Raw genomic sequence first — 8,783 nt, 5'->3', positions numbered from 1 at the left:
GGCCCGCGCGCCGCCGGCGCCGGCGCCGCGCCGAGGCCCAGCGCGCGGCCCCGCTGCCTCAGCCGGCTGGGCCGCCTGACCTCCCACTCCCGGGCAGTCAGCGACCCCGGCTTTACCCTCCGCGCGGAGGCTCCCGGCCCGCGCGGCCGCCCTCCGCGCACGCGCGCTTCCTTCCGCTTTAGCTTCCGAGAGTAGTGTTCCCTTCTCTGCCTGCCCCTCCTGCAGCTGACTCCTTCTCGGCTGCCTGCGCCGCGCGGGCCTGGATCACCTAACAGCGGCCCCTCGGTCCTGCACCAAAAGCCCCAGTGGAGCAGCGGCCATCTTGTGACCCGGCCCGAGCGACCCAGCAGCCTCTCGGCGGAGCAGTGCACCTCCTGTCCGCTTGGGGCCACCTTGCAGGGAGCCCTTGTCTTCCCAGACCTTCCCCACGGGTGACCTCCCTCCCTTTCCTCGGGGTCTCCCCCCCACTCTGTCTGGGAGACGTTATCAAGTTGATCAGGCTCCTTCCCACAGTTTACCCTCCCCCCAGTCAGTAAAACCCATTTAAACCCCTGGTTTAAGTTGTCACATTTGTCGAGGGCGGTTAGTATAGTAAGAAGGACGATCGCGTCCATCCTAGTTCTAATCCGGTAGTGCGCGGGGAGGGGCGGTTTCCGAGTGGGTGGATAAGACCCTCCGCTAGGTGCCGTGGCCTCCTCTCTGCCTTTGCACTTGTCAGAAAGGGGACGGCAGCCGGCTCCATGGAGCCCCTGGGCCAGACCTCCTCTGTGCAAGGAACTGACCTTTTCATAAGTTCTGCGTGTCACCTACACAGCTAGGAGTGATCCCTTCTTCCCCTCTGACGCAGTGACACAGTACCTGCCTCCCCCGGTCATCCTTACTGTGGAACACGATGGGCAAGTCTCCGTAGATTTAGCAATCTGACTCCTCTCCAGGTTAAAAACTGACCTTTTCTCTCCTTAAATTGTAAGCCTAGAATAGAAACTGTCTTCCCTCATCGAGTATAGTGCCTGGTAAAGTCAAAAGTATTTTGATTTTAGCCGTGATAGTGGAATATTGAAACTGAGATCCAAGGAAGTATATGCAAATTACAGGCAAACCGGTCTTAACAGTTACTGTGGTGGCCAATGAGTAGTCATAGGTGGCTCTGTACATTTAAATTAAATAAAATTTAAATATTCATTTCTTTAAGTGCACTAGCCATGTAAGTGCTTGATAGCTACCTGTGGCTAGTGGCTAACTAATTGGATGTGGTAGAATAGGACACTTCCATCATAGCAGAAAGTTCTTTTGTACAGCTTCCTGGTAAAAGATTATAGGAGTTAAACCAAATCTCCTTTACTATAGATTTATGTATTGGGAGGAGATCTGGGGATACACACTGGAGTCAGACCCTGAATTATGCCTTGCAGTTTTGGCCTAAGGCCATTCATAGCAATCCCAGCAAGGCAGGAGCACCTGAGGGAGCTGAATAGATTTTGGTTCTGTTTTCTTGGGTCTTGACTTCAGGCTTCCACCCAAGAGAATTGTTCAGATATCCTGAGGAAGTTCTTCACTTAGGAAGTAATCAGAGCTCCACACGTCTATCAAACAGAGCAAATTTCTAATGGTCAAAAATAAATTGTTCCCTGCAGCGTAGTAGAGGCTAAACGTCATCTGGAAGAACAAACAGGATAGCTAAAAACAAAGAGTTTAGGAAAACATTGCAAACCAATGTGAAGAGATGGATTATCCAATAATAGTTGTGGAAGAAGTAACCAACTATCTGGATCTCAGATATATCTTTGTTTTTTTGGCCACACTGGGCAGCATGCAGGATCTTAGTTCCCCAACCAGGGATTGAACCTATGCCCCCTGCAGTGGAAGCACAGAGGTTTTTTTGGGTTTTTTTTTTGCGGTACGCAGGCCTCTCACTGCTGTGGCCTCTCCCGTTGCAGAGGACAGGCTCCGGACACGCAGGCTCAGCGGCCATGGCTCACGGGCCCAGCCGCTCCGCGGCATGTGGGATCTTCCTGGACCAGGGCACGAACCCGTGTCCCCTGCATCGGCAGGCGGACTCTCAACCACTGCGCCACCAGGGAAGCCCGAAGCACAGAGTCTTAACCACTGCACCGCCAGGGAAGTCCCTGGGTCTCAAATTGGAGCCACTCCTTAACACCAAACTTCATAAGTAATAAAATATGAGAATTAAAACAAGATGGTATTTTTCACAAAGCAAAATGGAAAACATTTTAAAAAGGTGACACTCTTGGTAGAATTATAAATTAGCACAATCTCTCTGGAAAGGGATTTGGCAGTATCAATCAAAGAAGATATATGTATAGCCAATGAAAAGATTCTCAACATTGTTAGTCATCAGGGAAATGCAAAATAAACCATACTGAGATACCACTTTACTAGCCTAGTAGAAGAGCTAAAGTTAAAGACTCTCGGGCTTCCCTGATGGCGCAGTGGTTAAGAATGCAGGGGACACGGTTCCGAGCTGTGGTCCGGGAAGATCCCACATGCCGCGGAACAACTAAGCCCGTGCGCCACAACTACCGAGCCTGTGCTCTAGAGCCTGCGAGCCACACCTACTGAGCCCACGTGCCACAACTACTGAAGCCCACCCACCTAGAGCCTGTGCTCCGCAACAAGAGAAGGCACCGCAATGAGAAAACTGCGCACCGCAATGAAGAGTAGCCCCCGCTCGCCGCAACTAGAGAAAGCCCGTGCGCAGCAACGAAGACCCAACGCAGCCAAAAATAATTAATTAATTAATTTTAGAAAATGACTCTCAACACGGAAGTGTTGGCAAGGATGGAAGCAACTCTCCTACATCGCTGGTGGGAGAGTAAAATGCTACAACTACTTTGAAAGTTTCTTGTAAAGTTAAATATACACCTACTCTATGATTCAGTAATTCTACTCTTGGGTATTTTACCCAACAGCAATAATTACCCAAACAGTAGAATACTACTCAGCTAATAAAAAGGAAATAATTACTGATGCATGCAACAGTATGGATGAATCTCAAAAACATTATGTTGAACAAAAGAAACAAGACAAAAAATAGTACTTACTATATGATTTCATTTGCATAGGAAAATGGTTAAATGAGGTATGAAATTGGATGCAACATTATGCATTATGCAAAATCATACTTTAGATGGGAAGATATTGGCTATCATGAGAAAAGCCTCAGGAGATAACGAAAAGTGAAAAAGTACAGTATGGACCCCATATTATTAAGACAAGCTAACGTATGCATAAAAATACTAGAAGGAAATATTAATATGTTCATTGAATAAATATTAATTAGGTGCCAACTGTTCCAGGCACTGTGCTAGGTAGTAGGGTTACAGTGATGAACTAAAATCAACACAGTTCATACCACCATGGAGCATTAGCTGGTGAGGAAAAAACTGTTAACAGTAGCCATCTCTTGGTGGTATGATTAAAAGTCACTTATAAAAAACAATTAATTTTCTGTATTTTACAGATTTTCTATGGTGAGAAAGTATTACTTTATAACTAGGAGAAAAAAATATTTAAATGCTCTTTTCTTTCAAAGGCCTGTTGTCCACGCCTATTTCCAGTAGCATTAAATATTCATTTGGGGAATTTTCTGAGAGACTTCTCTGATCAAAACAAAACATCTAGAACCACTCAATGAAAATATAAAAAGAAGAAAACTCTCATTAAGCTCCCTTCCCAGACAATTTTTTTTAATGAATAAGGCTTAAATGCATTGGTGGTGGTGGTAATGTTTTTAGTCATCACATCAATAGCTCCTGGCAACAACTGGAGTGTTCTATTTCACTCAGCTTGTACACGTATCCACCTGGCCTGGGTCAGCTGCATTTTCATTTAATTGATGAACTTGATTCTCTTTCCTTTGACTTTCTGCATTGGTCAGAATTGACTACTTAAACCATCAAGCTTCATGCTAAATTGGCAATTCTACTAATTTCTTCAAATCTAGGTTTCCATGTTACAGGGCTTGTGAGACTTGGTATATTTCCTTATGACACTCCCTAAGCACTTCATAAACCTTAATTAATGACTAACTCTTCTGAGAAATAATTAGGAATGCTTTTAATTTAACAAAAGCACAGGGAATCCTAGTTTCCACTGTTGTACAAAAGTAACCTGGCTTCAGTTTCTATGTGTATGAAGCCATTAAATATTAAACTTCTGTGTTAAATGCAGAGAACTGCAGAATATTTTTAAAACTGCAATAAAATAGCAAAAGGTATTTTATAGTGTATAATCTCTAATTTTATATGAAAAAGCACTACAGAAATGTTTTTATTAGTAATACATATTGTATGGACATTGTATACTATATTTTACTCATATCTTCCTATAAGTGCATTTAATTTTGATTAAATTACCTCAGAAAGGACTCGTCCCACCACAGTTGAGGTCTAAAAAAAATTAGCGGCTCCATATTAAAAAAATATTTTTTTTTGCAATTGGAAAAACATGGCCTAAAGCAACATTCTACCAATCATAGCCTGATATCAAATTTCTAATCTCTTTAGACTTTTTTTGTTTTGTTTTGGCTTTGCCGTGTGGCTTATGGGATCTCAGTTCCCTGACCAGAGATTGAACCCGGGCCCTCAGCAGTGAAAGCGTGGAGTCCTAACCACTGGGCGGCCAGGGAATTCCCCCCTTTAGACTCTTGTAAGTAAAAAATGCGAATGAAAGTTTTGCTGACTGGTAAATATATATTTACAGGTTGATATTCAGGCCATTTGGGGGGTAATATGCAAACCTCTTAACAGTGTGTTATCCCTTGGTCTTCCTGGGAGAACACAATACTGTAACTATGACAAGGATTGGGGAGCCCCAAAGCTGCCATCACCCCCTATTACTTTTGTTTAAATCCTTACGAAGTAGGAGAGAAAATGGTGGCAGTCATTACTGGCTACATAATACAGTACAGTCTAAGAGAATAGAATTTAATACCTCTCTCATACCTGGGCTCCAGCATTCCACAGGTAAGATGCCATAGGTAAACGTCACAGGCATTCATCAAGTTGCTTGGGCCACAAATTTAGAGTTGGGGGCCAGGCAGAGAGGAAGGCTCAATCCCTCACACACCATATCCTGTAAACCTACTCCCCCTACAGTCCATTCTTCCATACAACAGATCTTTCTCAACTTAAGTCTGATTTTTATCATTCCTCTGCTTAAAACCCGCAAGTGTCTCCTTTTTTCCTGAAAGTGGTCTACTTCTTAGTAGACTTCTGTCTACTTCTTTGAACTCAGCTCAAACCTCTTCCCTTACATCCACTACAATTCAGACATAGTGGCCTTGTTTATGCTGTATATACTGCAATTTATACAAATAACCTCAAACAGACCAAGCTCATTTCTGTCCCACAGCTCTTGCATTTGCTGTACCACAGGGTTTCAAATCATTCCCTCCCCATCCAGGTCCCAACTATAAATGAAATAAAGGTTTTGAGTATATTTTTAAGTGCTTTGGGGTATGTGTGAGAAGTGTGTAGGAAAGCATATATTTTTCAGTTTCTCAAAGGAATCCAGACAATAAAATGTTAATGACCACTGGTATAGAGTTTTAATTTATAAAGCACTTTCTTATACATTTACTTCTCATTACGTTTACGCAGGTAGATAGTATAGAAATGATCATTTCTACCTCGTAGATAGACATTGAGGTGGGAAGAGGTTAAACATATCAGAGTTCACACAGCCAGTCAGCGATGGAATTGACACAAATCCATTCTTTTGGACTCAAAATCCTGTGCCCTTTTGGCTGAAGACCAAGACAGAGTCCATTCTTGCTTATCTTCATTTGCTTCAAAAACATCAAAGTTAAACACTTTTCTAAGGGCTTTCTTATTTAAACTAGCTTATAAGCCTGCATTAAAATTTTCAATGAAAAAAATTTTATCATCAGCTAGATCAAGGCAGTTCTCAAGCAAAAATTTAATGTATGAACAAAGGAATGCAAGAGTTTTCTATTAAGCTAAGTAGAGCATAATTGGGGAAATAGCTTTGCAGGAATAAATTTAACACACCTTAAAACCGAATGAAAATAATGTTGAGATCTCTAATGTTTAGCTTTTACCTACCCTTCTAGTTAGCATACACAACTGAACCATCTATCCTGAAAAATCAATTTAATCTAATTTTTTTTAAAGTTAGTTTTCCCAGAAAAGAAAAATCTAAATTTAATCTCTTTCTCCTGCTCATGCAGTTTTCAACAGAAATGGGATAGGGGGGAATCTATAGTATTTGGAGAATTACCACAAAATATTTAAACCATGTGAATTTGGCAGCAAAGATATTTCGTCTCAAGGGCCATGCCTGTGTAATGACCTATATGGGAATCTAAAAAAGAATGGATATATGTACAGCTGATTCACTTTGCTGTACAGCAGAAACTAACCCAACATTGTAAATTGACTATACTCCAATAAAAAAAAAGGGGAGGGCATGCCTGTAGGATACAACCAGACACCAGCTTCAAAAGAGCTTGCTTCATTAATCTCAGAACTTAAAGGGAACACGTCACTTGAAAGAATTTCCTATTCTGGGAGGATACAGTAGATCAAAGAGACTTTTTTCCTTCCTTATGAGCATCTATAATTAAAGACCTAATCCTCTATTTTAAGGAAGAAAAAAATGTGTCCTTTATTGAATTAGTTGTTTTCTTTTCCTTAAAACCCACGAGGTTAACGTCATGTTTTGGAAGGAATTTCCTTTTAACCGGTCTGGGTGTCATTCTTAGATTTTGGTGCATATAAAAATGTTAGCCTAGCAGCGTGTCTGCCTGGCATCTTGGGACCTGCCACCTTCCCTGGACAATGTGAAGCCCAGCACCCAATCCCCACCGCCTGCAGAGGCCCAGCTTCACGCACAGCAAGGGCAGCAGAAGGAAGGACAGCCTGGAAGGGAGAAGCATGAATCCATCCACTTACAGGGTGTGTCCACAGCTAGGTGCAGGCAGCGATAACCATGGTACCAGGATTTCTCCAATGAGGACCAGTTCAAGTTCCACTATGGGGTTCGAGGGCCTCCCCTGGGCAGCTGCAGTGCCCATAGGTGTGGCAGTGGACACCGATGGAGACATTTTCAAGGCAGACTATGACAACCATTGGGTCAGCATCTTTTCTTCTGAGGGCAAGTTCAAGACCAAGATTGGAGCTGGTTGCCTCACAGGCCCCAAGGGAGTAGCCATAGAAGTGAATGGACATATCATTGTGTTTGAGAAGTTGCTGCATCTTTAACTTCTGGCCCAGTGGCAAGCTGGTTGGCCATTTGGGGGGCCATGAGGCCACTGACCAACACTTCGCAGGGCACCATCTTGTGAACAAGAATGAGATTGTAGCAATAGATTTCCATAACCATTCCATGAAGGTGGATGGGGCTGGCAGAGTTCCTCTTCAGGTCTGGCTCCCACAGGAGGGCAACGGGCAGTTCAATGCCCCCACAGGAGTAGCTGTGGATTCCAGCAGCAGCATCCTTGTGGCTGACCAGGGCAGCGTGGCACCCAGGCGTTGCATGGCTCTGGGCCCCTCCTGTCCTCATATCAAGTCTGCAGAGCCATTGTAGCACCCATGGAGCCTGGCACTGACCCCCGATGCCCTCGTCGTGGTGGCGGCCTATGCTGGTGTCAACGAAAATAATCAATTAACAATCTATAATAGGAATAGAAGAGTTCTTTTGAGCCAAACTGAGGACTACAGCTTCAAGAGAGCATCTCAGATAACTCTGAGGAACTGCTCCAGAGAAGCATGGTTTTCAGCAGTTTTATATGTTGTCAGAACAAAGAACATTAAACAAGTCAGGGATACATTCCTTCAAGGTTAAAAAAAAGAGCAGCACTACACAGCGAGTCAGTGTGACCTTGGCATCAGGGAAAGGAGTCTTATCATTGAAAGAGTATCAGCACTGGCATCCCGGGAATGAAGACATCTAATCTTTACTTTTAACATGGACATTCTTTACTTTAGGCCAATGGACCCTTTTCTTAATAATTGAAGCAGATGAGGCCTATGCTACACCCGTAGCTGCATGGAGGCCCGGCCTAGCTCACGCAGGGATGTACCTAGGGGTGACTGGACAAGAGGCTCTGGCCAGAATCTGGCAACTCTGAACGTCGGTTGTGGGCATGGGTGCCCTGGTGCCTTCCTCTTCCCCGTCTCCCAACCCCAGGGTTGCTATTTACTCATTTCTCACTTGTACTTTTTTTTTTTTTTTGCGCTACGCGGGGCCTCTCACTGTTGTGGCCTCTCCCGTTGTGGAGCACAGGCTCCGGACGCGCAGGCTCAGCGGCCATGGCTCACGGGCCTAGCTGCTCCGCTGCATGAGGGATCTTCCCGGACCGGGGCACGAACCCGCGTCCCCTGCATCGGCAGGCGGACTCTCAACCACTGCGCCACCAGGGAAGCCCTAGTTTTTTGCTTTTAACTGGGTGGGCCTAGACTGTGGTCTCAATGATGTCTGCAAAGCTTCCCCCTACCCTTTTTACACACCTCCCCCGTCCCCTCAATCTGCTCCCCACTCCCCCAGCCTAGGGCGGAACAGCCTCGTACTCCAGGGCAAAAGGCCCTCTGATGATCTGTTTGCCACCCTTCACACAAAGACAGCAATACCCCATCTCTCTTACGAAATGAGTTCACACAAAAAGCCAAATGTAGGACGACATGTATTTTAAGAGCACATTTCACATTTAGAATTACCTTATCAAAAAATTTCTTTCCAGGGGCCTCTGCTAGGAATTTCCTGATGGTTTTCTATTACATATGTGTATTTATGACAACCTG

At 44.4% G+C, this 8,783-nt stretch overlaps 1 pseudogene; it reads left to right on the top strand.

The window, feature by feature from the left end:
* The first annotated feature begins 6,450 nt into the window (after positions 1-6,450).
* LOC132427717 (tripartite motif-containing protein 3 pseudogene) lies at positions 6,451-7,569 on the top strand (annotated as a pseudogene).
* The last annotated feature ends 1,214 nt before the right edge of the window (positions 7,570-8,783 follow it).

The sequence above is a fragment of the Delphinus delphis genome, chromosome 6 (genome assembly GCF_949987515.2).
Source record: "Delphinus delphis chromosome 6, mDelDel1.2, whole genome shotgun sequence".
Classification (NCBI taxonomy): domain Eukaryota; kingdom Metazoa; phylum Chordata; class Mammalia; order Artiodactyla; family Delphinidae; genus Delphinus; species Delphinus delphis.
Note: the sequence above shows the minus strand (reverse complement) of the source record. Positions and strands in the feature narration are given on the sequence as shown.